The following is an 8,071-nucleotide window of genomic DNA, read 5'->3' as shown; positions in this document are numbered from 1 at the left end:
GGAAAGAAAAGGTTATTAAATCTGTTTGTTTGTAAGTTGTCAATCCTTTTAACATATAGCTTTTATCTCCCATTGATTTGACGCATCACCGTTCGTCAAAATTCAACGACACGTCTACCTCTTAAATGTTTGGAGAGGTGCAAGAGGAACCGAGTTTCATCGAATTGTGGGAGCCACTTATGAAAAACTAATTCGTTCAGTCGCCTCTATACTTTCTGATTTATCTCTTCCGCTACGAAGGTTACTCGAAGGTTTTCGAGACACAAGTTTATTCGAAAATACACTTAGTAACAAACTTTTAAAATAAAAATGATACGACCTAGTAATATACCCATGCATGTTCAGAGAAGGAGTTTTTCTTGTGTCAAAGTAAGTGGGCCGGACGTTTTCTCGTGTGACTTAAGACTAAAATTCGAAAAGGTTAATAAATGGAACGGTTATCACTTTTAAGGCTTATCTAAAAATCGGTATTAAATACCAAATGACTGATTAATCGAAGAATAAAAAAAAATGTTTGTATACTGGCTGTACATGTGAAATTAAGCGGGCACCTTCTTTTTTTTATTCAAAAAGAAAAATAGTAATAAAAAAAACAACGACAAATTTATTAACGTGAATTAAGAACTATAAGCTGGATGACTGGGTTCTTAGTTGGGTTTATCCGTTGATTAAATTAGGAACATCTGTTCTAGTTATTCTAAATGACTGGTCAAACCGCGTTTCATGAACCTATGAATGTGTTATGACGTCATATACACAGACATTGGAATACCAGGTCAGAAACTTTGCCTTAAGAATAACCTCTTTACGGTCTTTACGGTTTCACACAAAGTCATAACTACTTTCATATCAGATGAATAAAGTTATACAAGTGGTGGCTCTTTGTTTTCTTTCCTTGAGTAAGTTGTTTAAACAATCTTGAAAATGACTGAGGAGGTTAATTCGATACGAATGGGACTGCCTTAATACATAATCGAATGAGAAGCTTTGACATAGCATCTATATAATTCGATGACTCACTCTGTAATTGTCGCTAAGACGCCGACACAAAAACCTGGGTGGGGGGGGGGGATTGGTACAGTGTTTTAAATGCCGTTTTTGCAGATAGGAGTAAAGTGGCTGGAGGAGATAAGAGAACGGGTCTCACCAGGAATATTAGGCAGCCAAAGTTTATATTTTCATTGTAAGTTAATATACTCCGTGTGATGAGAAATCTTTGATATATGTATATGTATATATATATATATATATATATATATATATATTTATATATATATATATATATATATATATATATATCAATCATGATATACTTCAGATACGCCAGCCTCATCAACAGCACCTCTCTCTCTCTTTCTCTCCACCTCTCTCTCTCTCGCTCCTTAACAAACCTTGAGATATCAAAGAAACAAGTTTTCACTGCAGGTCTTAAATCACCTAAGCCCTAATGGATCTTGATGTGTCATCAGGCAACTCCGCACTAAAAGAAGATTAAAGAGAACAAAATGTTTCCTATATATGGCTCTTTTCGCAGTTTACCAATTAATACAAGACAAGTTCCGGATCTCGACTTTACATCATTTGAGCTGACCTATTATCACGAAGGCTTCGCGTATAGAACAAGATGTAGCTAGCTGGATGGTCGTCTGCTCGAGCCTGGAGGGTCATTTAACGTATATTAGTAGGAATGGCTTAATATATTGGAAAATCCAGAACAGTGAATCGATATACATATATATATATATATATATATATATAAATGAAAATCGTAATGAGTTGGAAAATCAAGAACAGTGAAAAAACTTTCAGCCTCCACCGGGATTCGAACCACGGGCCTCCCGCTCTGTACGCGGACACCCTAACCACTAGGCTATGGACGCTGATTGTATATGTCCAGAGGTTCGAAACCGGTAAGGAAGATCGTAATTCCACTGTAGGCGTTTGTCACCTATAAATATATATATATAAATATATATATATATATATATATATATATATATATATATATATATATATATGTATGTATATATATATATATATATGTATATATATATATACATATATATATATATATATATATATATATATATATATATATATATATATATATATATATATATATATATATATATATATATATAGCGTCCATGGCCTAGTTGGTTAGGGTGTCCGCGTATACAAAGCGGGAGGCCCGGGTTCGAATCCCGGTGGAGGCTGGAAGTTTTTTCACTGTTCTTGCTTGATTTTCCAACTCATTACGATTCCATTTATATATATATATATATATATATATATATATATATATATATATATAACCAACTAGGCCATGGACGCTGATTGTATGTCCAGAGGTTCTAAACCGGTAAGGTTTTTTGTCACCTGTATCGAACAATACTACTTCTGTTTTTTTGTGACATATTTTGCCTTGAGATCAACTGCTTACTCTTGCCTTAGAGATCAACTCCTTACTCTTGCCTTACTCTAGATATATATATATATATAGAAATCACAAGACTATTACAATTATTCAACCCGTCTTGCCTCCATTTATTCCCCAATACCCTTTCTTTCTCCTTCTTTCTCGGTCTCTATTCCTCTCTTCAACCCTACAGTCCCTATGTTGGTTCCACCCGGTAGTACCGGTAAATGCTAATTACACAAAACTTACGCACGATCATTTGTTATGCTGTGCGAAATGTGACTCGTTTTTGTATCACCTGTCCTGACAAGTTACATATCTTACGCTCATGTGCGATTTGAATTATTCATCGGCATTTGGGGATAAAGAGAGAAAAGTGACATTATCTCCAATCAAGCCAAGAAGATTTTCTTTGAAAGGGGTGTACAAATCTTCACTATAGTTTACAATTAGGCTTTGCAATAAGAAAAGTGCCATCCAGTGACTAAATGGACTCACTTATTGATCTCGCATCATTAGCCCAACTAGACAAATAAAGACAAATTGGCTTCATTGTATTTCGCAAAATCAGTGCTCGAACTGATTTTTTTTTTTACAGAGGTACCGATGTGCGATGCAGGCTTAAAATTTCATTTGAATGATTTTAGCTAGCTAATTAAGCTTAACGCTCTCTGTGCCAAGAGGCACACAAGGCCGAGAAGTCTGCCCTCTACTTCTTCCTGTTCGCTGCTGCTGTCCTGGCTTTTGTTCCAATTATTCCAGCCTGGTCTCCTCCTCTCTCTCTCTACTGTCCTCCACCATGTTGTTTAAGGCCTTCCTCTTGCTCTTGGACCTTCTGGGGTCCATCTCAGGGCTATGTAATTGTTGTTTGCCCACGTCAATACGCAGCCAATACCATCTTATCCTCCTGATATTAGTTAGCTTTTGTTAATTAATGAAGATAATGTTTTGTTATCCTTTTCGTTTTTCTTTTATTTTTGGGAAGGAAGGGGATTCAGGCAGAGCGTCAAAATACCATTTCAATATGTTAGAATTTACCGGAAGATCGATAAGATTTAAACTGCAAATAAATTAACAGTCTAAATCCATATCATGCGCCAACTTCGACCCCCCCCCCTCCACCCCTCCCCCCCCTCTCCCGATACCCTTTTCAATCCCACAAAACAAAGTAGTTATTAGCATATTATTGCGTGTAGACCTCAGTTACAGCATTATTTATACCCCTAGAATAAACCTGGAGTTTCTGGCGAGACAACCCCCACCCCCTTCCTCCCTCGCCGCGAGCAGGGTCAACAATATTAACCCTCTGCCTTGAAAACATGAAGTTCACATAAAAGAGAGAAACAGGAGGTCTCAGATCATAGTGTCACTATGACATCACAGGTTTACAAAACGACAGCTCCCAGACCGGATTTTTAAGCTAAGATATATCTCCCAAAATGTAGAAGATTTTCCTTTGGTTCGTTCCAAAGGTCTCTGTCACATAAGCCAAAGATAAATGGTTGGATTCGCGTCCCCATTAACATTAACATGTAAATTTGAAATAAAGAACTATGACGTCATCAGCAGGTCTTATGCCCTGAAATACGCCTTTTATTATGATTTCTTACATTATTGTAATTATAGCTATAAATACCCAACGAAATTTGAAACAGTTTAAATATTTCGAAGGGAAACACGGCCTGCATATCATGTATAAGAAGATGTGCACAAATGTATAGATACTCGTATTGACGAAATAACCTATACCTGAGATATCCCATGTTAACACTCCACAGTTTTCCTATATATCTCTTCACATTCTCGTTCACCATCCATACTAATAACACCCGCGATGTTATGACCTGAGCTGAGGTTATCATGTCTTGTCCAAGGTTCATTTTCTTCCTATATGTCGTATAAAGGCCTCTTTGTAATCAAATCATTTCATACGGTAATATAATAAGATGTAAAAGTTTTGATGAATTTTCTTATCATCCCTAAGGTAGAACAATGCTTGCTGATCGATTCTGCCAATTTACGAGAGACCGTTTACTCTTGCATCCATGGACTGTACCTCTCATGTAAAACTATACCTATACAAAATCTACGTAATATGTATGCATTCCTTCCATGGAACACCAAGTTGAACTAAATTGTGAATCAGGATACATTTTGCGGATGAATACGTTTAGATTTCACAGTAGCCTATACAGTCAGAGACAACCAAATTTCTTCTTCTTTTTTTAAAGAAAAAGCGAAGTTGATTCTAATATCGTAGAATTATAGTTAACGTGACTATTGTTGCAAAAAAAAAAGAACAAAAAAGTGAACAATCAAACGGGGAAAAAAACCTCAGTATTCGGACACTTTCAGCTATTTAATGGTGCCATGAAACGGTACCAAACAACTATCACGTATTACTAGAAAATACATGTTCAGTTTTCATTCTTTTCATTTGGTTTTCTTTCCCGGATTGGTGTTATTGTGCATCTAGTTTGTGGAAATTTGGATAGCATGTACCGTACATAATAAAAACAAAGGCTACTCCGAATAAAGCTATTCCTGCTTTGCAAATCTAAACTAAAGCGAATAAAAAACAAGTAATTGAAACATAGCGTCAGCAGCAAATTTTATCACAAACAAAAACGCAAGCCTATAGAACACAAGACTTTGCTTTCCTTTAAATGAACTCAGTGTATGGTTTACTGTGATGTGCGCATATTCACTGAGGTTAACTGTATAAATTGCAACAGCTGCTAATTTTTTCACAAGCACGATTTGGAAATTCGAGGTTACTAGTTTATCTCCAAGAACTTCGCTATACGAGGAGGTTTATACGTAAGTTTGATCATTACATAGACGTAGTCTAATTTATTCCAACAACTTGACAAGTGAAAGATCCAAGGGAAAAGAGTGAAAGACGTTGTACACTTGCATTTGACTTATTTATTATCACATAAGATGGTAGATATACCAGTAAGTGAAAACACAACAGTGATGAGTCATCCATCCATCCACCCATCCATCCATTCAGTCATTCCCTTATTCATTTATGCAATGATCCATTCATTGAATCATTCATTCATTCAATCAATCATTCATTAACCATTCATTCAGTCAATCATTCATTGAATCATTCATTCATTCAGTCATTCATTCAATCATTGATTCATTAAAACATTTATTCATTCATGCATTCATTAGGTCCTTCATTCATTGAATCATTCATTGAATCACCCATACATTCATTTACTCATTCATTCATTCACTCATTCATTCAGTCAATCAGTAATTAATTCGTGCATTCACTCAAACATTGATTTATTCACATATTCATTAGATCATTCATTGTATCATTCAACGAATCATTCATTGAGTCATTCATTCAGTCATTCAATCATTCATTAAAACATTGATTCATTCATGCATTCATTCATTCATTGAATCCTTCATTGTATTATTCAATGAATCAATCATTGGATCATTCGTTATTTCAGTCAATCAGTCATTCATTCGTGCATTCACTCAAATAATTGATTGTTTCATACATTCATTAAATTATTTATTGTGTCATTCAACGAATCATTCGTTGAGTCATTCAGTCATTCATTCAGTCACTTATTCATTAAAACATTGATTCATTCATGCATTCATTCATTAAGTCATTCATTCATTGAATCCTTCATTGTATCATTCAATGAATCAATCATTGAATCATTCGTTACTTCAGTCAATCAGCCATTCATTGATTCCTTAAAACATTGATTCATTTATTGTTTAATGCATTCATTTAATCATTCATTCATTGAATCCTTCATTGTATTTTTCAATGAATCAATCATTGGATCATTCGTTAATTCAGTCAATCAGTCATTCATTCGTTCATTCACTCAAATAATTGATTGTTTCATACATTCATTAAATTATTTATTGTATCATTCAACGAATCATTCATTGAGTCATTCATTCATGCATTCAGTCATTTATTCATTAAAACATTGATTCATTCATGCATTCATTAAGTCATTCATTCATTGAATCCTTCAATGTATCATTCAATGAATCAATCATTGAATCATTCGTTACTTCAGTCAATCAGCCATTCATTGATTCCTTAAAACATTGATTCATTTATTGTTTAATGCATTCATTTAATCATTCATTCATTGAACCTTTCATTGCTCGTTCAATGAGTCATACATTCGATCATACGTTCATATACATACATTCATTCGTTGATTCCTTGATTCGTTGATTCGTTGACTCGTTGATTCATTCATTCGTTCATTCCTCTATTTATTCGTCATTCATTGAAAGTTGAAATGTCAACAGGTCACCAAAATCTGTGACTATTCTTTTGCAAAAGAAACCTTGCTGCATAAACTAAAGCACCACAGGAAAGAACCCCGTAAATTGACGATACTTTATCTCAATTTGATATTTTTACATTTTTGCAAATAAATTCCGAGCTATTCTTTTCATATGTATTATATAATCCAACAGTTTGTTTTCAAATGCAACATGATGACTTACTCATGTAAAAATTAGTAAATTGATTCATTACGCACTTTTACTATTCATCATTTTAACATTTTATAACGAAATGATCAGTTAATCGAATAGAAATATCATGTCATTTTGTCACAAATTGTCGAATTTATACATCCATATGTGAACAATTCAAAAACGTTTCTCGAGAAGTGTTAAATTACTATCAATTTACTACAATTTTCAATATTCCGGTGGCTAAAGTTGATTGCGTAATTAAATAATATACGATCACGGCAACATCCTTATAACACCTAATAACACTTTGAGATGATCGACAGCCACAGCAAATATATCAGGTTTCCATCATAAGTCAAAGAAGAATATAAAAAAAGTAAATCTTTGGAAGAATATTTGCCGTTATGACGTCAAATATCACGTACATTTACACGCAAGGAAGAATCGGAACGATTAGCCAGTCATACACAAAATTAAGTTTCATTCAATCGACGACATCTTGACTAGTTAGGAATAAGATATCGAGATGGGGATAAGTTCAACCTAACAGCGAGGAATATTGTTCATTTCCCAATTAATGTCACGTTGTCCGCTATCTGGATCACCCTCCCAAATCTAATAAAACACATACCGTACTCACGCAGCTTACGTTTTCGACCTTTAACGATGCATGTATGAAGAACTTGATTCGAACTTTCTCCCATCCCCTAGTTTCCTGGGCCACATTTTTTAGCCAAAAGTAACCTAAATATAGACCACATGTGATGACGTCATGTACACGTGTGAACACGTGTGAATACGTGTGAATAAGGAGGAAGCAACCGAAGTGGAACAGGAAACGCGTATAACAATTTATTATTTAACTTCCGCATGTCCTGAGCCAATGATTCAAGGTAGCAAATTATTTAATAGGGAGGGGATGAAAATCTTCATACATTTCAATGCGTGACGTCACACAACTAAAATTGACACTGTTGCGTAAGTTTATCAAGTTCATTTACTCCCAATTTCTTATTGTTTTATTGTCTTTAGCCCAGCCATCCTTTTGGGGATACGTTAATTTATCATTAGAGCTCACCTCACGTCAGAAAACTTGGCTTTTATACGCCCACTATGTATGTGTTGGTGCTCTTACGAGCAGATACCTAGAAAAGTAAACTATAA

The sequence above is a fragment of the Apostichopus japonicus genome, chromosome 4 (genome assembly GCF_037975245.1).
Source record: "Apostichopus japonicus isolate 1M-3 chromosome 4, ASM3797524v1, whole genome shotgun sequence".
NCBI classification, from domain to species: Eukaryota; Metazoa; Echinodermata; class Holothuroidea; order Aspidochirotida; family Stichopodidae; genus Apostichopus; species Apostichopus japonicus.
The sequence above is the reverse complement of the archived record's forward strand: the minus strand, read 5'-3'. Positions refer to the sequence as shown.